The sequence below is a fragment of the Dreissena polymorpha genome, chromosome 4 (genome assembly GCF_020536995.1).
Source record: "Dreissena polymorpha isolate Duluth1 chromosome 4, UMN_Dpol_1.0, whole genome shotgun sequence".
NCBI lineage: Eukaryota > Metazoa > Mollusca > Bivalvia > Myida > Dreissenidae > Dreissena > Dreissena polymorpha.
The window spans coordinates 30,170,206-30,193,264 of record NC_068358.1 but is presented as its reverse complement, the minus strand read 5'-3'; the positions used below and the strand labels follow the sequence as shown (position 1 = coordinate 30,193,264).

The following is a 23,059-nucleotide window of genomic DNA, read 5'->3' as shown; positions in this document are numbered from 1 at the left end:
AATGCATTAACAGTACATGGGTTAAGCCTTGACGGTAAAACATCAACAGTACACTGGTTAAGCCGTTACAGTGAACCATCAACATAACATGGGTTTAGCCCTTACAGTAAACCATCAACAGTACATAAGTTAAGCCCTTACAGTAAACCATCAACAGTGCATTGGTCAAGCCCTTACGGTAAACCCTAAATAGTATATGGGTTAAGCCCTTACGGTAAATCATCAACACTAAATTGTTTAAGCCCTAACGGTAATTCATTTACAGTACATGGTTTAAGCCTTTACGTAATTCATGAACAGAACATGGTTTAAACCCTTACGGTAATTCATTAACAATACATGGTTTCAGCCCTTACGGTAATTCATTAAAAGAAAATGGGTTAAGCCATTAAGGAAATGCCTTAACGGTACATTGGTTAAGCCCTTGCGGTAAACCATCAACACTACATCGGTTTAGCTCTTACGGTAATTCTTTGACCGTACGAACTTTGTCAAGCTTTTATTTTTAACAAACACATGACTATTACTTTTTTTGAAAGCTATGTGTTAATGATAGTGATAACAGAACTCGGGATGTTCATTGATTTAAAACATTATATCATATGTATATCAATACATCGCATTCGACAGCAATCTACGTGTATGATAGATACGTTAAACATTGTTTTGGATTAAGGGGGATATTGAGGAAATATTTACCGCAATATTTTTTGCAAAAGCTTCTAGTTTAACTTACGAAATATAACAGGCAATACCCTAAGTTTTGATAATAACAAACAAATCGACATGTGTATTGGTACAAATGCTTGGGACAATATTGCAACTCGTTACATAAAGGTCAACATTTCCATTACTACAGTTTTTGTGTGAATTTCAAACTACCCGGTACCTTCAATATTTATGAACACTATCTGAGATTGATTTTTTCTGCACCTTTACTAATACATGAATTCAAACTTATTGTAAATTATTGGTTGATTACGATCGTACACATGTTTGCTTACAAATGCTTGCGGGCAAATACTAATAGCAATATGTATTTGTCAATGTCAATAAAACGAATCCGAGATCGATTTTTTCGGTATTTTCCTTTTAACCGCCGGTATTTTCTGAATCAGTAATAAAGCTGTCGATTGTAAACCTTTGCAAACCTCATATTAATCGTTTACAAAAATAACATTAGTTTTAACTATAAAATGAATTACAACGTGTATTGTATTTTGTGTTTGAACATCAATTTATGTGACAATATACCAGTGCCTAAGTGACCAACTGTGAATGCCGAACTGGTTAAACCCGAGTGCCGAAGTCGCACTTTTTAACGGTGCTGAAGTAACCAGGTGCCCAACTGACTACATACCCATAACTCGACTCTGTTCCACGTCATATTATATTGATAATGATTTGCCAGGTGTATTCTCCGGAAAAAGTGTTAAGTTAATTTCGAATGTTAAACTGTTCAAACAGTCTTTGTGTCCGTGTATGTACATGTGCGTGCGTGTGTGATCCGGTGTGTATAATTGCTCAAAGAGAAAGGTAATTTTCCAATTAGTTTTGCCAGACGGTGAAACATTTTCCACAAGTCAGTGTCTCGAAGACGCGACCTGTTACCATCATTGCGAGAACTCTACACTGTGAGTTAAGCGGAGCGCTTACATAGCGAATCATTAACCTTACTTAAGGTCTGTTCCCTTACTATTTCCTCTACCAAGTTTAAATTCGCGTCACATTGAACAGTGGAAACCTGATCATGATGAACCCACGGTTACATTGAACGTGCGACGGTCTCACGTTCACAGCATTGTCGTTAGGTGGTTTAAGGTGCGGGCAGTCTTGAAATCGATCATTTAGTGCTCTCCTCAGAGAGCATAGCATGTCGCTAACAAAGGATTTAACCACCCCATCTTGCGTTGGGAAACAACACAGTTGTATATGGATTGTTTTAATTGCATGTTTGCCTAAATGTAATAAGTCCCTGTTAATCTTATACCAGAAAACAATTGCAGGTGCTTTCCGTTGACAGTGTTATTGCGATTTTGAGAGGTTATAGCCCATACAAGTCGCCACCCAGAGAAGCTTTAACCCATTTATAGCTAGTGGACTCTCCCATCCTTATAAATTGGATCAATTTATTTCCAAAATTAGGGATGTCTAGTACATTTACTTATTTATATATTTAGAATATTTGTTACAAATATTCCTTTAAGCAAACAGCGTATACCCTGATGAGACGCCGCATCATGCGGCGTATCATCTGGGTCTACGCTGTTTGCCAAAGGTAGACGCTAGCATAAATAGGTTAAATTGGGCTTTTGCGGTAAAATGAATTATATAAGTAATTACCCACTTTTATCCACGCCCAGATAATACAGATGGCCATCTACGGCCTTAGTTGCATTCTGGAAGTAAAAAGTCTTATCGTGCGGTGCTGATATGTATTTATTGCATTAATAAAATTAAGAACCCAATCCACTTGCTTTAATCTTTTCAATCTTCTTTGTTGGTTCGTCTATGGATTTAAATGCGATTGAGAACAAGTGAAGCCATTCTAATTCGGAAAACCTTCACCTGATATTTAGACGGTTAAAATGAGGTCACCTATTAATATGCGACCAGTCGGCAGTGAATATTCGCACGTGCCTGTTTGGTATTCAGTGAATTAAAGACGTCATGCAGCCCGATTAATCTGCGTCGAGTCAACATATTGCATTTGATTATACATATGTTTTCTTATTTTTACAAATACGTATCATGTATTATTAATTTAATGGTGAAACAAAGCACCCGTTCAAGATTGAGGGGATGAAGATTTACAGTCTCATGTCTACTATATTGAAGTTACAATGATAACGCTAAAGAATACTGTTCAACATGAATCGCCACCACTTGTTTCAGTGCCCGTTTCAAATTTCATTTTAAATCAACTAATTTTTTAAATATATTATATTTTACAACAGCGCCCGGATTCAAAGGGAAACGTATTTGATAATGGTGGGTATGTCGACATCCCTTCGAAATTAATGGCGCTCTGCCGATATCCCCTCATTATCAGAGCCGGCTGTTGACATCCCTTCGCGATAAATGGCGTTTTGCCGAAATCCCCTATTTGTCAGGGCCGGATGTTGACATCCCTTCGCGATCAATCTCGTTCTGCCGAAATCCCCTCAGTATCAGGGCCGGCTGTTGACCTCACTTCGCAATGACAGGCTGCATGCAAAAATCCCCTCATTATAAGGCCGGCTGTTGACATCTCTTCGTAATCAATGGTGTTATGCCAAAAACCCCTCATTATCAGGGCCAGCTGTTGACATCCTTTCGTAGTCAATGGCGTTTTACCCAAAATCCCCCAATTATCAGGGCCAGCTGTAGACATCCCTTCGTAATCAATGGTGTTCTGCCAAAATCCACTCATAATCAGGGCCGGCTGTTGAAATCTCTTCGTAATCAACGGTGTTCTGTCGAAATCCCCTCATGTTCAAAGCCGACTGTTGACATCCTTTCGTAATTAATGATGTTCTGCCGAAATCCTCTTTATCAGGGCCGACTGTTTACATCCCTTCGCAATCAATGGCGTAATCCCGAAATCCCCTCATCAGGACCGGCTGTTAACATCCCTTCGCAATCACATGCGGCCTGCCGAAATCCCCTCATTATCAGGACCGGCTGTTTACATTCCTATATAAATGTTGTTTCCATACTAAAAGCTTACATATGGACCGTGCTCTGTGAAAAGGGGTTTAATGCACGACACTTTTCGCCTAAACTGGAGTTTTGCTAAGAAAAAACTTTCTTTAAAAGAAAATTTCATCCCTTGGCTGGGACGACACATAACGCACACGCATCAACCCCATTTTCACAGAGAATATCCCATACATGTTGATGCAAAAATAGAATACGAACCGATGCTGGAAATCACGTTATATAAACCAATCATGCTTTTTCGTAATCAACCAGAATTAAACCGAACCAGCAGAAAAGCAAAATGTGGTTTCCGCATTCGGTACACACAAAATCAAATTTAGAATAAAGCTGTTCGAAAACTTCAAAGATTAATATGTGTCTCGTTATGGGAAAACTGGACTTCATGCATGTGCGGAAAGTGTCGTCCGAAATTAGCATGTGCGGAAAGTGGCGTCCCAAATTTATCATGTGCAGTCCGCACAGTCAGTTTCATTTGCATGGTCTTTTTTGTTTAAGGAAATTATGGATTATCTTCATAGAGAAAGTGAGTTTAGGTGGAAAGTGCCATATAGGCCATTGGGGACTGCAAGAGCTATTACGAGACGACACAATACGCACAGTCATAAAGTCTAGTTATCTCAGAATGCTGCATACATGATAAGTAGCCATGGTGCAGTGTGGACATGTTATGTGATGTATTCAATGCATGAGGCATCATTGTATATCAGTGGAAAGCTGCGATTGCGCTCAGTGTGGTATGCTGGGATATTGATGCAGATCGATATAAACAGTTATGAGTTGCAGAAATATTGTTTTTGTCAGATCTTAAAGCCAGTACAAATATACGCCCATCGCATGCTCGAGTCCTTTCATTATCCGCCTATTGTTGTTCTGAATAGTTGGCAATATTTGAACAAGTAACGATTGATTTCGATCGCAAAATACCGTAAAGGATTATTGATGTTTGCCCTGAAGGTAATATACGGAACAGTGAAATGGACATTACGGTTGTAACGGTAATTATATGGCTCGCAGGGATCGGATTGATCAAGCCGAAGAAGGTAAAGCTACCTTAAATACACAGAGCAATGACAGTAATCAATTCGATCAATATTTTCTAATGAGATTGGGAAAGTGAAAACAGTAGATCGAATTCCAGGCGCATTAAGTTTACTAAAATAAATATGTGAAGTCTTTGCTGAACATATCATATAGTCCCGCTCTAAACTGCATCCTCTGTTTGAGACTAAACATGTTTATGACATTGCCAGTAAAACACCCGTGGCAGTAGACAGCTTATGACAAAAAGAAGGTGACTATGGACCATATACAGCGCAGCTTCTACAAAGCATTATGTCCTCGTTAAACGTTCAGGCATTACGAACAGTCTAGAATGAGTATGAATTCAAACTTTATTACAAACAATTTGATCTAGATCTATTTGGGCTTTGTTGAACTTGGCAAACGGTCGAATACGATTTCAATACACTAATTCCAGGATATGAAAAATTCGAAAGTCCTAGGAATATTATTCGAGGTTGAAGTTCCTGTTGTGTTGTGTTACTTTTTTATATTAAGAACTGGCGTGTAAAGAAGGGTTAATACAGCGTATACAAACTGCATTTGAAGACGCTATTGTTCTGTGCAGCGATAGCTTTTTCCCCGGAGTTAACATACATGAAGTTCTATATTTCACATAAGTCACAAGCGATTATTCACAAATAATCTGGATAAAAGCATTCATGTTTTAAGGTTATTTGCTTGTCAATCGTTCAAATAACAGGCAAAACTGTATTGAGATGCAAAACCAACAGCTGCGTGAAGTTGGCAATGACATCGACAGTCGGAATTCTACATTTGAACATTGAGCTGGGGCGAATGTCGAGAAAGCTCTTACATCGACATTCGGCAAAAGTCCCGAATATCGAGCTTGGACGAAAGTCGAGCCAGCTCTGACATCGACATTCGGCAAATGTCCCGAATATCAAGCTGGGGCGAATGTCGAGCAAGCTCTGACATCGACATTCGGTAAAAGTCCCGAATATCGAGCTGGGGCTTATGTCTAGCCAGCTCTGACTTCGACGTTCGGCACTAGTCCCGAATATCGAGGTGGGACGAATGTCGAGCCAGCTCTGACACCGAGATTCGGCACTAGTTCCGAATATCAAGCTGGGGCGAATGTCGAGCCAGCTCTGACATTCACATTCGACAAAAGTCACGAATATCGATCGAACTGGGGCGAATGTCGAGCCAGTTCTGACATCGACATTCGGTAAAAGTCCCGAATATCGAGCTGGGGTGAATGTCGAGTCAGCTCTAACATCGACATTCGGCAAAAGTCCCGAATATCGAGCTGGGGCGAATGTCGAGCCAGCTATGATATCGACATTCGGCAAAAGTCCCGAATATCGTGCTGGGACGAATGTCGAGCAAGCTCTGACATCGACATTCGGCACTACTCCCCAATATCGAGCTGGAGTGAATGTCGAGCCAGCTCTGACATTGAAATTTAGCACTAGTCCCGAATATCAAGCTGGGTCGAATGTTGAGCCGGCTTTGACATAGACATTCGGCAAAATTCCCGAAAATCGAGCTGGGACAAATGTCGAGTTAGCTCTGACATCGACATTCGGCACTTCTCCCGATTATCGAGCTGGAGCGAATGTCGAGTCAGCTCTGACATCGACATTCGGCACTAGTCTCGAATATCGACCTGGGGCGAATGTCGAGCCAGCTCTGACATCGATATTCGGCAAAAGTCCCGAGTTTTGAGCTGAAGCGAATGTCGAGCCAGACTTGATATCGACATTCGGCAAAAGTGCCGAATATCAAACTAGGGCGAATTTCAAGCCAGCTCTTACATCGACATTCGGCAAAATTTCCAAATATCGAGCTGGGCGAATGTTGCGCTCGCTCTGACATCGATATTCGGCAAAAGTCCCAAATATCGAGCTGGGACGAATGTCGAGCCAGATCTGACATTGAAATTTGGCACACGTCCCGAAAATCAAGCTGGGGCGAATGTTGAGCTAGTTCTTACATCAAAATTCGGAGATAGTCCCGAATATCGAGCTATGGCGAATGTCGAGCAAGCTCTGACATCCACAATCGGAATAAGTCCTGAATATCGAGCTGTGGCGAATGTCGAGCCAGCTCTGAAAACGACATTCGGCATAAGTTCCGAATATCGAGCTGGGTCGAATGTCGAGCCGGCTCTGACATAGGCATCGATATTCGACAAAAGTCCCGAATATCGAGCTGGGGCGAATGTCGAGCAAGCTCTGATATCGATATTCGGCAAAAGTCCTGAATATCGAGCTGGGCGAATGTTTCGCCCGCTCTGACATCGACATTCGGAAAAAAGTCCCGAATATCGAGCTGGGACGAAGGTCGAGCAAGCTCTTTAATCGAAAGTCCCGAATATCGAGCTGGGGCGAATGTCGAGCCAGCTCTGACATAGACATTCAGCAAAAGTCCCGAATACCGAGCTGGGGCGAATATCGAGCTGGGGCGAATATCGAGCTAGGACCAATATTACAGACGATCAGGTCTGGCATTCCAAAAGAAAAGTTTAGTACAATTAATTTGTATAATATTAAAAGTTGGGATTAATATTTCTGTACACAATCGTCAAGATTATTCTTACAAAATAGAGAACTAAAAACAAAGAAACCTTTCAGAAAAAACGGACATAATGCCAAAAAGCAGATGCACAAAACAGCCATCTGTTTAACCAAATTATTGAATTTTACGAATTGTGTTAAATATTCTTTCAGACACTTTTGAAATACCGGTTCGGCTTTTCAATTTGCAGACCCCGTTTTATTGAAAATTATTATATTAAATTAATTAACTACGACTCCTAAACGTTTTTAAGTATGAAAAGGAATTTGGCCAAAGATCGCAGGCAAAATGAGCCTTTATTTATTTACACACACAACTTTGCTCTTCTAAATTTCAGAATGAAAAATGAAATATATAAAAGACAAAAAAATTCAAGTTTGTAATTGAAATCAATAAATTAAATACGTTAACATTAAATACGGGTAGTCTTTTCGCATGCACTCATGTTACAACGCACTTCCGGGTTGAACCCCAAAGTTTGATACGCAATTTGGGATCAACTTTCAACCCTTAAGTGCGTTGCACAGATACATATGAATTTTTATTCTCACACAAACGACCACACTTTGGGATTTCATAAACAACAAGAAGTAAATTTATGGGATATCTGTAGGGCATAACTTAAAACTGAGACATATGCTTTGATTGATAGTTTGCTTAATATAGATATTGCCTGTTAATAAGGCGGGGAGTATTTTTTTATAGTAATACATAGTATGATAAACGCAGATATTTGTTCATTTAATTTTGTTAAATTCAAAAAAAATAAATTTGAACCAATATATAAATTTGTATACAAGTCAAACAAGAACCATTTTTACAAAAATAATTGCACTACAGGAGTTATTGTTACCTCTCTATAATGTACATGTAGAAACGATGCAGAGGAGGTCCATTCAATACAAGAGGCACTCTCAACAAACACATCCGGACAATGATGTTTAAATAATTTTATTCTATTGTTAACCCTGAAAGCCACGAAAACTGAAAGGTAAATGTTTGGTTAGTAGAATCGTTTTATAAACTTCTTTTAAATTTTCAAATTATGCCCTCGACAAAATTGATCGTCTGGGGCATTATATTCCCAGATATTTTCGTTTTTAAACGATTTGTCTGAAAAGTGTACTTACATTTTTCAATATGTGTTAGAAGAAATTTGATTGCTTTATATGCTAATTTTTATTTTTTCAGTTAAGATTTAAATAGTAGGCCCTTTATCCACTAGCAGCCATAAAAGTATTTTACAGTATTGTTTTTTTTATAGTTGAATACAGTGTCGCGTATACCTTTATTGCATTTACACATATGCATTTAACATATGTACTATTTTCAGAGAATTACGACTATATACTATATATAGTAGAAAGCTGGTAATGTGTCATAAGCCTAGATGCAAAGTTCACAAATAGATACACGTGTATTTACAATGTATTTTTTTATTTTACAAAAAAATGCAAAGCTGACATTTGCAGTACTGTGTAACCCACAGTGCGTTGATAAGAAGCGCACTTAAGGGTGAAATTCCCGATGTTGACCCCCAAGTGCGTTTGACCGCATGGTGTGGTGAGAAGTATACCGCACTATGAGGTTCAACCCCAGAGTGTGTTGTCACACGCCCGTGTTGTCATAGATAGTTTCCATGTACAGCCATGTCAGCCCCAGTACAGTACATCACAGTCTCACTTGTTGGTACACTATTTAATGAAAAAACAACAAAAAAAGTTTAATTAGATAGAATTTCGGGCCTTGTGATATTTGATATTTCATCAGCTGTTACACAGCGATCGTCATGAACTTATTTTTAATTACAATTCTTAGTTTCTGTAAAAAATATCAAATTATTAATCCTGATATTTGTCTTATTTGTTTTAATGACGAATCATTTATCATCCAGTTCAGAACAAACAATTTAAAATCAAGCTATATTACTTAGTTTTTATTTTGGAGAGTCTTATTTTGTATCAAAAGTTACGCAATACCATTAATTCGATCATACTTGTGTAGAACTTTTCAAATTTAATTTGTCTACTTCTAACCGTTCTAAAAAGGCAGCTTAAAGTCCCAGTTTGCGACATAAAATTGATTTGCTAAAACATATGAATAGCGCCCTTTTAAAAACGTATATCTCTATGTATTATTGTTGTATGGCTATTATGTCCTTAGTTTTCATTCTACGGCTGCTCCTTTGTCATCCGGTGTACCGTGAGATTTGCAAGACCGTGAATATTTTAAGATAAACATGATGTCTTGAATTTCTCACGTTACCCCTGTGAGACTTACAACCCGCTCACCGTGAAAACCTTGAGACCGATGTCTAATACAACTATCACTTAATTAATTTGAATTTTTGTTAATAGTTAAAGTACAAAATGACTTTTTACATAAAGAGTGCAAAGAACTACTGTTCGGACTGTTGTTATTTCTGGAAATTATTGGTGAAAGTTATTAATGGTAAACATGAAACGGCATCACTGGTTAAAAAGGTCACTGTTTAAAATCAATGTGCTTAAAACGGATCCAAATTTTTATGAATATGTTTATACTTAAGTGTTACCGCAAGTAAACTAAAAACGTAAATAGATCGATAAATCACCCCAGCTCGATATTCGGGACTTTTGACGAATGTCGATGTTAGAGCTGGCACGACATTCGCCCCAGCTCGATATTCGTGACTTTTGCCGAATGTCGATGTTAGAGCTGGCACGACATTCGCCCCAGCTCGATATTCGTGACTAGTGCCGAATGTCGATATCAGAGTTGGCACGACATTCGCCCCAGCTCGATATTCGGGACAAGTGCCAAATGTCGATGTCAGAGCTGGTTAGACATCTACCCCAGCTCGATATTCGGGACTTTTGCCGAATGTCGATGTCAGAGCTGGCTCGACATTCGCCCAGCTCGATATTCGGGACATTTGCTTAATGTCGATGTCAGAGCTGGCTCGACAATCGTTCCACCTCGATATTCGTGACTTTTGCCGAAAGGCGATGTCAGAGCTGGCTCGACATTCATCTCAGCTCGATTTTCCGGACTAATGCCGAATGTCGATGTCAGAACTGGCTCGACATTCGCCCCGGAACAATATTCGTGACTTTTGCCGAATGTCGATGTCAGAGCTGCCACGACATTCGCCCCAGCTCGATTTTCCGGACTAGTGCCGAATGTCGATGTCAGAACTGGCTCGACATTAGCCCCGGAACAATATTCGTGACTTTTGCCGAATGTTGATGTCAGAGCTGGCTCAACATTCGCACCAGCTCGATATTCGGGACTAATACCGAATGCCGATGCCAGAGCTGGCTATTCATTTACCCCAGCTCAATATTCGGGTAAGTGCCGAATGTCGATGTCAGAAAGCTGGCTCGACATTCGCTCCGGCTCGATATTCGGGGCTAGTGCCGAATGTCTATGTCAGAGATGGCTCGACATTTGCACCAGCTCGGTATTCGCGAGTTTTGCCGAATGTCGATTTCAGAGCTGGCTCGACATTCGTCCCAGCTCGATATTCGGGCTTTTTGCCGAATGTAAATGTCAGAGCTGGCTCGACAATCGTCCCAGCGCGATATTCGAATGTCGAATGTGTATTGTCGATGTCAGTGCCAACTTCACGCACCTAAAACCAACTTAAAGCAGTCATAAACGTTTCAAAATTCAATCAATAAAGGTCTTTTAAGAATAATATGTGGAGCAAATTGTTTTCCCTTCGGTTTAGTTCATGTTAATCCATATTATCTGTCACGTTATTTCCAGGACATTGTATCTCCGATCCTGACACTAAGCACTTGATTTTCAAAGTTAAAATAAAAGCTATGTGATATCGCCTACGGGATTACACATCAACGTAAATGCCCATGACAACTAAAATATAGGTCCGAACATTCGCACAAATAAGCTCTCGTCCTGACAGAAATCAAGGTTTTCTTTTTCTCTAATAAACAAGCAAAACATCCAGTAATCATGTTAATATTTAATAAATGTACTTGATTTGAAAACGAAAAAGCACAATATGTTCAGATACACGCTATTAAGTGATGTAAGCATTGGAGATAAGTCGCTTAGTTTAATACACAACCACTGTTGCGTTTAGTTCCCTTAATTTGTCGACACAGCGTTATTATCCACTGGCAGCAAACGAAGTTTCGCGAGAGGTGGAACGCAAAGAAGATTCGTGTATGGTATGTTATCCTAGCTAAAGAAACTTCAGCGAACACTTTATATGGTATTGAGAGACCTGTGCGCTGAAACAAACCCCATATCGAAAATCAACAAGAGTCGTAACATATTTATGTCACGCTATAAATCAGTTAATTTGCAGTTTATAGAGAAGCAAACAGGGTCAGGGAAACAAAGTCTTAACTCACGACTAACATTTAATGTTGTTGTGTCATATAAGTTGAAAGATACCTGAACATGTATGTAATTAATAAACAGCGATTTGGTCGCCATTGTTGCTTCGTCACGTGAATACGAGAGTAAGCAATCTGATACATTCGGATCGACCTTTTCCCATATTATTTTCGTAAACATTACGATCGCTTTTTACAATACAATATTATTCTAACAATTCTGGCGTAAATTGCATACCGTTGTGGTTAAAACTTTCGAATATGATATTAATTTAACTGTTCGTTCGTTACATATTTTTAGATAGCAGGAGTTCATTTAAAAATATAAAAATAATTTGATCTACCTGTTGTAGGTAAGTAATTAATGAAGTTACTGACTGCACTTACATGCAATATACATGTAACGGAGAATCTATTGACATTTCCGGTAGCATGTTTTAAGCATGGCTTCTCGAGATATAATAGCGCGAGAATAGGAGTGGTTGAAGGGTGAATTTAAGTTCACTTTCAATAATTTGAAAGAAAAACATATAAATGTTATAGTCAGCATTGTCAACAAAGTTGACTGTATGGATATTTTTCCGACAGGGTTTGGCATAAGTGCCTGCTACATACTGTTGCCCCTTATAATGACAAACATGCATAAGAGACATTTCTATGCCATTGTTGTGTCTCCACTAAGGTCTCTAATGAATGACCAGGTTCGCCAGTTGGCTAACATAGGCATTAATGCTGTTATGCTGACGTCCTGATACCAGTGCAGAAGAAAAGAAAGGTGGGTCAAATAGTTGAAATTAAAATATATATGTACATATGAACTGGTTTAACCCCACCAATATTTATTTACAAATATAAAGGAAAGTAAGTTAAAGAATAAAGTAGCAGTACATTTAAGTAACAAATAATAGTGTTCTGATTAAAAAAACTTACTCAGCTTTGCAATCTCATTTAACAGATCCCTTAATTTTCTTCTGAAATAATTACAATTAATGTCTATATTTCATTTGAAATAGTAAGTATGCTTCTTAACAGGGTTGGAGGATGGGATGTACACCATCATTTTCTTCTCCCCTGAGATTCTGGACAACATCGATAGGTATAGTTTTTTTTCTGGAAAGCAATGTGTATACGGATAATATGTAACTTTAAGCTAAAGATGAAGCTCATCTACTTCATTTTTGTGTAATTGCATTAGTTATAGTTACTTAAATACAATTACTTCCACATGCATCATTATCAGTCAGTCACCGCTTTGAAAAAATAATTTTAATGTGCATCAAACCCTGATTGGAAAATGGCACGGTTATAATGGATATGGTACACACTAAGTAATTGGGAGGTACAATCCCCACTATGGAGCATGAGATAGGTTTTAAGTAATAAATTACCACAATTTCTCAAATGCGATTGCAATTAAATGCACTAACAAATTAGTGCCTACTCGTTTGCTAGAACATGTATTTTTAATAATGGATGTTGTTGTTTTTAAACTAAGCATTTTACTTATTTAGGGGTGACGAGTTCAGGCCAGCATATAACGGAATAGTTGAGCTGAGAGGTTTGTTCACCAATGTGCCAGTGCTGCTTCTATCAGCCACATGCACTAAGACAGTACGGTTAACTTAAATCCAGAAGCTGCAACTCCAACCAGGCATTAAAGTTGAATGGGAGGTTCCAGACAGGTATATAATCATGAATTTGCATTGTCTCCAAATGTTTTCTACAATATTTGTAATCGATTCATAACTTCAAAACACCTAAGACATGTACAGTGTATAACTTTATTGCATACTTGAGACAAATACTCCACATTTTGATTCGTAGAAGACATATATTTATTTTAGTCTTTCTGGTGGTTTATATAGAAATATCAGTTTATTAAAACTGATAATTTCACTGTTTCAAACAATGAAAATTATCAGTGAAAATTATCGATAATCACTGTTTACTGTGAAATGACGTCATTTTTTTGACGAAATGACGTCATTATTTCAGCGGAATTCTTTAGTTAAACGCTTTAACAATGTATATAAACTGTGAAAAGGCAAAAAATGATCACTCGTGAATTAAAATCGATAATCCACCGAATCCAACAAATATCCTATATACATGCACTAGATAGATATAAAGTTCAAGACTAAGTAGTTTTTTTCCAGACCTAACATACATATGGAAATCAAGTGTGAATCAGGGATGGATTTCACTTCCATGACATGGTATTTAGCTCTGATTATTTAAAGGGACAAGATGGCTGAGAAAGCTGTTATGTATGTAACGTATGTGCAATAAGTAAGACAATAATGAGATACAACCATTACAATTAATACTTCCTAATGTACCCCAGTAACTTGCGTTGCACACATATTTGCCTCTGTGCCATAGCAAATATTTCCGGAAATACCTGCTCATAATTAAGAAATAGAAAACCTCACTGAGGGCCCTATGGCAGAATAGTGACAAGCCAGGCAGCCCCAAATAGTATATGGAGGTCCGTATACTATTTCGGGCTGCCTGGCTGTTCACTATTCTGCCATTGAGCCTGAAGTGAGGTTTTCTATTTCTTATATTATACCGAACATTTTTGTGCAGATAAATGTCAATAGAAATAAAAATTAATAACACAAGAGAAATTCCATAAATATTTATCAGTTACTATTAAGTGCGCGAGTTGTCTCCCTGCGAAAATTGGACACGGACAAATTCACTTCTTTATACAAAATTCATTTTTATTGTAAAGCATTTTACATATTGAGATACATCTTATATAAAGGTAACAGCTTATATCACAGAAAACATGTTGCAAAACATTGATCCCAAATATGGCATTTAATTTTTGTATATTTTAAGATGATATTAATGATAAAAAACACACACTCGTGACCTGCCAAACGAATCGTTACAATTAAGAATATGTACGGCATGATTGCTGTGTTGTCTCCCTGCAAAAATAGGACTCGGAAAAATTCGCTACCTTATGCAAAATACATTTTTATTGTAAAGATTTTCACATATTGAGATACATTTTATGTACAAATATCTGCTTTTTATTACAGACAACATGTATTAATACATTGATCATAAATATAGCATTTAATTTTTGTATTTTTAAGATGTAATTAATCATACAAGAAACACGCTTGTGACCTGCCAAACGAATCGTGCGTTTATGCTAAATCTATATAAAGCAGAACTCTCTACGTTGTAAAACTTGCACAAATGTTACAAATAAGGTGGCACACTACAGTTTTCTTAGTCTCGGCCAATCTCGTACACAAGCAGGAGCGAACCAATGTCTGAAAACTGGTCACCTCGCAAATCTGAAAATAAACCAAGCACATTTCCAGAATGGTTGAGGCTGTGCCTTCTGAAAAATTAGTAACATTCAAATCAAATGAGTTGGGGCAAAATGTTTTAGTATTGATTATTTCAAATCAAAACATCAGAATTCTGTGTGTTTCCGAGCCTTTTAAGCCAGTTTCAACAACAAACTGCCACTTTCCTGCAGAAGCAAGGTGCCTGGAAACCATGTTTTTACATTGGTAACTTACCAAGTACTAAACAGCAATGAAGAAAATTGGGGGTCAAAGGATTAGATTTTGTGTAATAGTTCAATGTCCGTACGCCCTTTCAAATTTCCAACAGAAATACTGACCGGAGCCAGCATTACACATGGTTTCGAATTGCATTTATTCTACTTCCTGTATGCAGCTATAGTTCTAATACCAATGTTTTGGTAACTTACAAACATCCAAGAAAAATCACCACAACTCAAACCTGACATTCATTATTAATTAGACACTCAAAATGGTGCTTACTTGAGCAATGTTCTCTTTATTTAGAAATTTGACCGGGGCCAATTCGCATTGGTGGCTAAAAAGTGTGGTGTGCAGCCTTAAGGGCCAGCAAAGTCTTAGAACTGCAGAATATGGACTTGTTTTCTTGAAATTTGGACAAAAACAAGCAAATATAATACATTCTTGACCAAGTCTGAAGGCTTGTTTGTTATTTATAAAGCGTTTAATCCGACCCCTGTTTTCCCTTTTTTCTATGCCATTTTCAGGGTCATGGTAGAAGTCATGGTAGTGAAAAGCTACCTCACAGAAACATATTGCAACAATTAAATGAAGTCTTTATCACATTGAGATGACAAATGGTAGTGCAGGTGACTTGGTCAGCCTTAAAATCATAACTTTATCAAAGAAGCAACACAAAAACACACAGTTTTGGGCCAATAAATACTTGGCGTTGCTTAGATTTTTACAGCTCTCACAACAAATGCACATGTTTTTGCTTAAAGTAATAATAATATAAATAAATTGCATGCTAAGCATGATCTTAAAAGGCAAGTTAAGCATTTGTACCTTTAATCTGTTGTAAAAACACAACATTTAAGGCCCCTGTGTAGTAATCCCTTAAACAGGCCCATGCAAGGGAGATAACCCAATCATAGCATAAATAATTGGGGCTGACATATTGAGGAAATACCTCTGATATGACACTAATGATTGCCTAAAAATTGACATCTGATATAAATATTAATCCATATTTCTTGGAAACAGAAAAAGTAAAACTTCTAGTATGCTCAGATCATTGTTAAAAGGCATACAACAATATGAGGCACTTGCAAGAGTCACTTCTTCACAATAACTTTCTATTTGCTTATACATAACATCAGTTGAATTGCGCACAATGGCGAAAAGTAAGTTATGGCGCAGTTATAGATTAAACAAAGCACGCAGGACATTTTGGTATAGACCAGGAAACACATTCCGACAAACATGCCAACATTTACCTAGCCCACTGAAGATGTCGCTGTACTTCAGTAACTGCAACGGAGTGTCTTTCCGCTGACAAGGCTGTTGACGTACTTTAGTTCTTCTCCAGGGACTATCTTGCCTTACAAGCAAACGACTAAAACCTGAAATAAACGAAATTCCAGACACACTGATTTCAATGCGAAAGCATGAACAATGTTAACATGGAAACAATGTTAACAGGATTGTTACCAGGCCATAGGTCCTTAACAGTACTAAATTCTGCCCAAACGGCCATTTTGAATCATCGTTTTGATTGGATTCTTATATTGTTTTCTATAATTGTTGACATTATATGAAAAAAAGAGCCCTTTTTTCACCACAGAGTAGTTAGTTTTCCATCCCGGCTACAAATTGAACACATTCTTCATACAGAACTGTTTGAGAATTGCAGAAACCAGTAAACATGATTCCGAATTACCTCCCTTGATTTACGAACAGTATTGGTCATACAATAGTGTTATGGGCAAACACTCTGTTAAAAAACAAAACCTTAGGAATATATCATTAAGCAAACGCATGTTTCATGGGTGTTCGATCATTTTGGAAATTTGTCGTTTTACCTTAAGGTGGCACACTACAGTTTTTGTAGTCTCGGCCAATCTCGTACACAAGCAGGAGCAAACCAATGTCTGATAACTGGTCACCTCGCAAATCTGAAAATAAACCAAGCACATTTCCAGAATGGTTGAGGCTGTGCCTTCTGAAAAATTAGTAACATTCAAATCAAATGAGTTGGTGTAAAATGTTTTAGTATTGATTATTTCAAATCAAAACATCAGAATTCTGTGTGTTTCCGAGCCTTTTAAGCCAGTTTCAACAACAAACTGCCACTTTCCTGCAGAAGCAAGGTGCCTGGAAACCATGTTTTTACATTGGTAACTTACCAAGTACTAAACAGCAATGGAGAAAATTGGGGGGTCAAAGGATTAGATTTTTTGTAATAGTTCAATGTCCGTACGCCCTTTCAAGTTTCCAACAGAAATACTGACCGGAGCCAGCATTACACCTGGTTTCGAATCGCATTAATTCTACTTCCTGTATGCAGCTATAGTTACAATACCAATGTTTTGGTAACTTACAAACATCCAAGAAAAATCACCACAACTCAAACCTGACATTCATTATTATTTAGACACTCAAAATGGTGCTTACTTGAGCAATGTTCTCTTTTTTTAGAAATTTCTAAATTGGTGGCTAAAAAGTGTAGTGTGCAGCCTAAACATTCTAGCGGTCACTATTACATGCGCGCGCATCTTTACAGGGCACTATTCAAAATAGCGCCCGCTGACTTTGCGCGCGCATCTTTACAGGGCACTATTCAAAATAACGGACCTGTGAAGTTTATATACGCAAAGAAGAAACAAATGTTTGTGAGGTATAATATTGTAAAATCAAGCTACAAAGAACAAAAAGGACAAACATTTCTAAGAAATAATAAAGGGTATTAAATGAAAATGAATCAATTCAGTATTTCATGGACATGATAAGAGTAAATTGAAAAATATACTGACTTGAGTATATCAAATTAATGAAGCATGCACTACATGTAGATATAACACATGGCCCATAAAAATGTTATGCTATTCATTAAAAGTGCAATTTACTTCCAGTGGGATCACTGAGATGGCAAGATTTGCCTTTGACATAACGGCTCACCTTGGAAATGCAGCTGATGCTAATGGCACCGAGGTGTTTAAGCTGTTCCATTCTGGCATGTGCAGCAGTGATCTTAAGTCAATCATGGAAAAGTTTACAAAACCAGATTCTTGTTCAAGATTCCTCATATCTACAATTGCATTTGGAATTGGGATATACATTCTAGATAAACGGTTTATAATACACTGGGGGGGGGGGGGGGCACCGAAAACATTGGAAGATTGTTTGCAGGAGGTTGTTAGGGCCGGTCGTGATGGAAAAGCAGCACAGGGAAAATGTATGCTACCAAAGTATCCCTGCTGAACTGTTCAGTGGAAATCAAGACACTTGTCAAGAGTGAGGGATGCTACCGGCAATACGTTATTGATTTGTTGTCGGTGACACCGACATTAAAAAGTGTGTGGTAATGACAGCATATGCGTTGCATGTGAATGTCATATGTGCATGTGCTGCTATAACTGCCAGAAGAAATGTTCATGTTATCAATTTAATTTAACGTTTGGACACACATAAATCCATCAGTCAATGAAATCATGGTGAGCAATTGGAGTGCTATACTGCTGGGCAACTGGAGTTTCACTTTTGTATATTTGCTTTCAAACAAGGTATAAATCTCATATTTATTTACCATCTTCACATTAAGGTCATTAAACTGTGAAAGTTTGAACAATACTCACTCAGTAGCTTATGCTGATAAGAAAACACAACCTACAGGTGGCTGTATATGCTAAGGCCATTTTTGCAATAAATCATGGCCATTATCAAGTACTTAAATACAAGATGTGATATGGTCATTTGGTTGCCTTTTATATAAACTCATATCAAGAAAAGTGAGCAGTGCCGCCGTCAGCAAATCTGAGCTAAAAGTTCAGGTAAGTATGTTAGTTAATTGTCACGGTGCAATGTCCTACTGAAGAAATCAAAAATAGTCAAAATAATTAATTTTATTAGCAGCAATTGGCCATGAATTTTCCTTAAATATGAAGCAAATACTTTAAAAGTTGTAAGGTAGAAATAGTTAGTGCATGTAAGTCACTTTTTCAACAACTTCAGCGCTACTATAGTGTATTATTATCAAATATTCTGATTTATTTGCACAGCAACCTTTCTGTGCCATACGTTTTGAAGTTGTTCTCAGTGGAATACTGTGAACAAAATGTTCATAAGAACTGTGATGTCTTCCAGGCAGGCATTGGAAAAGGCGTTCACCTTTATATAATTTCACAAACTTCTTTAAGTCTCGTGTGTGCGCTGCATGTACACTTTTCGATCGACCAATGTATTTGTCCATCACCTGGCTCATGAATTTTTTTTCCTAATTTTTTTTCCTAATGGTTCCAGAAATCAGACTGCAGCGCTGAACTGCAGAATCAGTATACTAGCCTTCAGACTGCAGCGCTGAACTGCAGAATCAGTATACTAGCCTTCAGACTGCAGCGCTGAACTGCAGAATCAGTATACTTACCCTCAGACTGCAGCGCTGAACTGCAGAATCAGTATACTAGCCTTTAGACTGCAGCGCTGAACTGCAGAATAAGTATACAAGCCTTCAGACTGCAGCGCTGAACTGCAGAATCAGTATACTAGCCTTCAGACTGCAGCGCTGAACTGCAGAATCCGTATACTAGCCTTCAGACTGCAGCGCTGAACTGCAGAATCAGTATACTAGCCTTCAGACTGCAGCGCTGAACTGCAGAATCAGTATACTAGCCTTCAGACTGCAGCGCTGAACTGCAGAATCAGTATACTAGCTTTCAGACTGCAGCGCTGAACTGCAGAATCAGTATACTAACCCTCAGACTGCAGCGCTGAACTGCAGAATCAGTATACAAGCCTTCAGACTGCAGCGCTGAACTGCAGAATCAGTATACTAGCCTTCAGACTGCAGCGCTGAACTGCAGGATCAGTATACTAGCCTTCAGACTGCAGCGCTGAACTGCAGAATCAGTATACTAGCCTTCAGACTGCAGCGCTGAACTGCAGAATCAGTATACTAGCCTTTGACCCGTTTCAGATTGGCTGGAACAAAAGTTATAACAGACATTTAAGGCTGCTGTAGAACGATTAACTAAGTGTATGCATAGAAATGAGAAAAAACATAAAATATTTTAATTACAATCAAGAATTTAACAGGAAGAGCACTTATTTGTTCCATAACTCAAGTTCGTCATGCAAATGTTTTACTTAAATAAGTACGTTTTAGCCTATCTTGTGGTTACAGCCTGATTGGAACAGCTGTATGGATAAGATTTATTGCAGGAACTTGAACTTGGCTGGAAATCTTTTATGAAGGACGATACTCACAAGAAGTCCAAATGCGGGTACCAAAGAACCAATCTTGTTACCAGAACTGCAACATTGTAAGTTTCTATAAAGATATAAGCAAACAAAATTGCAAAAATAACTGTCATTTATATAATTTTATATTTATATACATTACATTGCACTATTCTGTAAAATTTCATAAACTCCTATATAACTTCATATCAGAATGTTTAAGTAGGTTTTAAGTAAATAGAGCATTATGTAGCCTATTGAAGGAATGTAAAAACCTTGATATATTGTCTTTTGTTCGTATAGTGGTTACCGCAGACCACAACACAGTTGGCAGAATCGATTTCATTGAGAAAAGCTGTCCACCTGAACTTCTAAATGCTCTCTTATGTCAAATCCTGTCTAAACGATGATAGTGTTTTCGAGAATGCCCTGACTTCATCCTGGACAAGCAGACCTATGACTTTTTTATGTCTGCAGAAGCATTCTTGGAGCCTTTCATCTTGTTCTCAAAGCAGCATCATAGTTTGTGTTAGTCACCTGACGAAATATTGTCTCAACTAAGGCAGAAGGTTTCTATTGAGAGCAAAATTTGTTAAAAGTTAAAGCTATTTATTGGTACTTAAATACATTGCTTAGCATATCTTGTGTCTCATGAATAAAGAGCTGTTCAATTGAAAGGTTAACACCTTGTTTTAAAGATGATTGCTGGCTATGTTTTTGCTTGGTTGAATTTACAACTTCATTTTACAAAAATGTTAATTAACCTTACTAATCCTACAGATTTTAATGTTATTTATGCTTATAACTTACTGTTTCCTAACCTGAACTTGATGGTCTTTTGGAATTATTGACTGAGTATTTAAAATGTTCTGGTATTGGTATTTTCATGTCTATCATTAGATGTTAACATTTTCTTTATATTTTATTATAATTATTTATAATAATAGTTTTTAATATGTGTAACTGTAGACAGGGCATCCTTACATATAACAGTAATAAGTTGTCACTCATATTCTTAAATATCCATATATACTGTCGAAACATGCATTTTTTTAACTAAAATAGAATTAAGTAATTTTAGTCAGTATCCGATTAAAGCTACAGTTGTTAAGCAAATGAACCCGGGGTTGTATAAAGAATAATGTATTCAATGGTACACTACAAGCTATTGTTTCTACCTAAGCATATTCAGAAGTAATACATTAAATAACATGATGTTACCTTTACATGCTGTTTGGGTGTACTGGCTTTCTTTTGAGAAAAGTATATTCTTTTTGCTGCTGGTGATGGTGATAATGATACAGGTGACTTCGAATTGTTACACTGATCCTTTTCAAAATGTCCAGAATAAGTTAGTTTCCTTTTCTGAGTAAGCAATTTGATCTTGTCTTTTTTTACTTTTTGAGACAGAACTGACTGGTCACTTGACTTATTTTTTTAAACAATCACCACACACATTTCTTCGCGGTGTTACTTCCATATCAAAAGTTTCCTTCACTCTCTCTTCTAACGTGAGGTTCATCCCATGGCCATGAAGCTAACTTGCAACACTTCTTGCATTTTCCAAAGAGAATACACATGCTCAGCACTGCTCTGCACTGCTCCATCGGTTGCAGACTAAATAAGACAAAGGTGCTCGCCCAGGTTCTGAAAGTCTTGATTGGCATCTGCCAACTGTTGACACTTGTTCTGTCAAAATATCTTACACATTTTCTATGCTGACAAATACATGTTCAGGTTCCAGTGTATTTCCACTCAAAATCAATCCAATTCTCCATTTGCATCGATGCGTTTTGCAATAACCATGAGGATACTTCTATTAACTAGTGACTGTTTCTTGTAAGAGTCACAAAACAGTCACCAGTGAAGTAAAACTCCTGGAAATGTCATTTCCTTTCAATCTGTGTTTGTAAACAAACTGAGCACATGTTTTGTTTCTAAAAATAGATTGAGTCGCATTACCTTGAAATCTCACGAGAGTCTCATGTTCAAGATGTATTACATAGTGTTGATTTTATTCACTGTTCCCGAACAAAGCAGTAATATGGACATGTTTTTCACAAAATTTTGACCACAAGTGAGATAAATGTGTATACAAAGATCATCATTATATCGTGATATGCTTTCATTTTTCGGTCAATAACTGTTTAAAAAGCTGTTTGGACCGGTGTTATTTAAGTGTCAACTTTTCAAGAATTTCTGGTTGGCTTTGCTAATAGGGTTGGTCCATAACTTTAAAGTCGTGCCAGTCAAACATCATACAAAGCGACATTTAAAGTTATGGAAGCCAGAACTAATGTTATCCATGTTATGTAGCAAATATGTTGATGTCAAGGTAATGGTTTTATGTTTCGTTTCGCTTAGTTTAGTTATTAGCTTGTAACACCATTTTAAGTATGAAAAGTGTAATGTAAAAACAAAGTAATATTAAACATTATTTTACAAATAATTAAGTATCACTAACTCGTCGAATAAACTCAGACAGATCCAATATCTTGAAGAATGTCTTCTTGTAGTATCTGTTGTAATAACAACGTAAGTTTTAAATATTTTTGTACTATATGTGTCTGGTACATTCATTCAATTAATATAAATAAGAAATGTGTTTGAAACATTTTAAAATACCATCTTTCATGAGAGGTTTGCATGCCACTTATG

At 37.5% G+C, this 23,059-nt stretch overlaps 1 protein-coding gene and 1 long non-coding RNA gene across 2 annotated transcripts in view; one reads left to right on the top strand and one right to left on the bottom strand.

Annotated features, from left to right (window-relative positions):
* Positions 1–23,059, top strand: part of LOC127880267 (uncharacterized) — a 536,299-nt gene that overhangs the window by 155,417 nt on the left and 357,823 nt on the right. The gene's annotated exons all lie outside the window — the stretch shown is intronic.
* Positions 14,878–17,248, bottom strand: LOC127880284 (uncharacterized). Its single transcript, XR_008049500.1, has 3 exons — positions 17,029–17,248; positions 16,444–16,569; positions 14,878–14,968 (listed from the first exon to the last, which is right to left on the bottom strand). It is a non-coding gene; the product is annotated as an uncharacterized LOC127880284 (long non-coding RNA).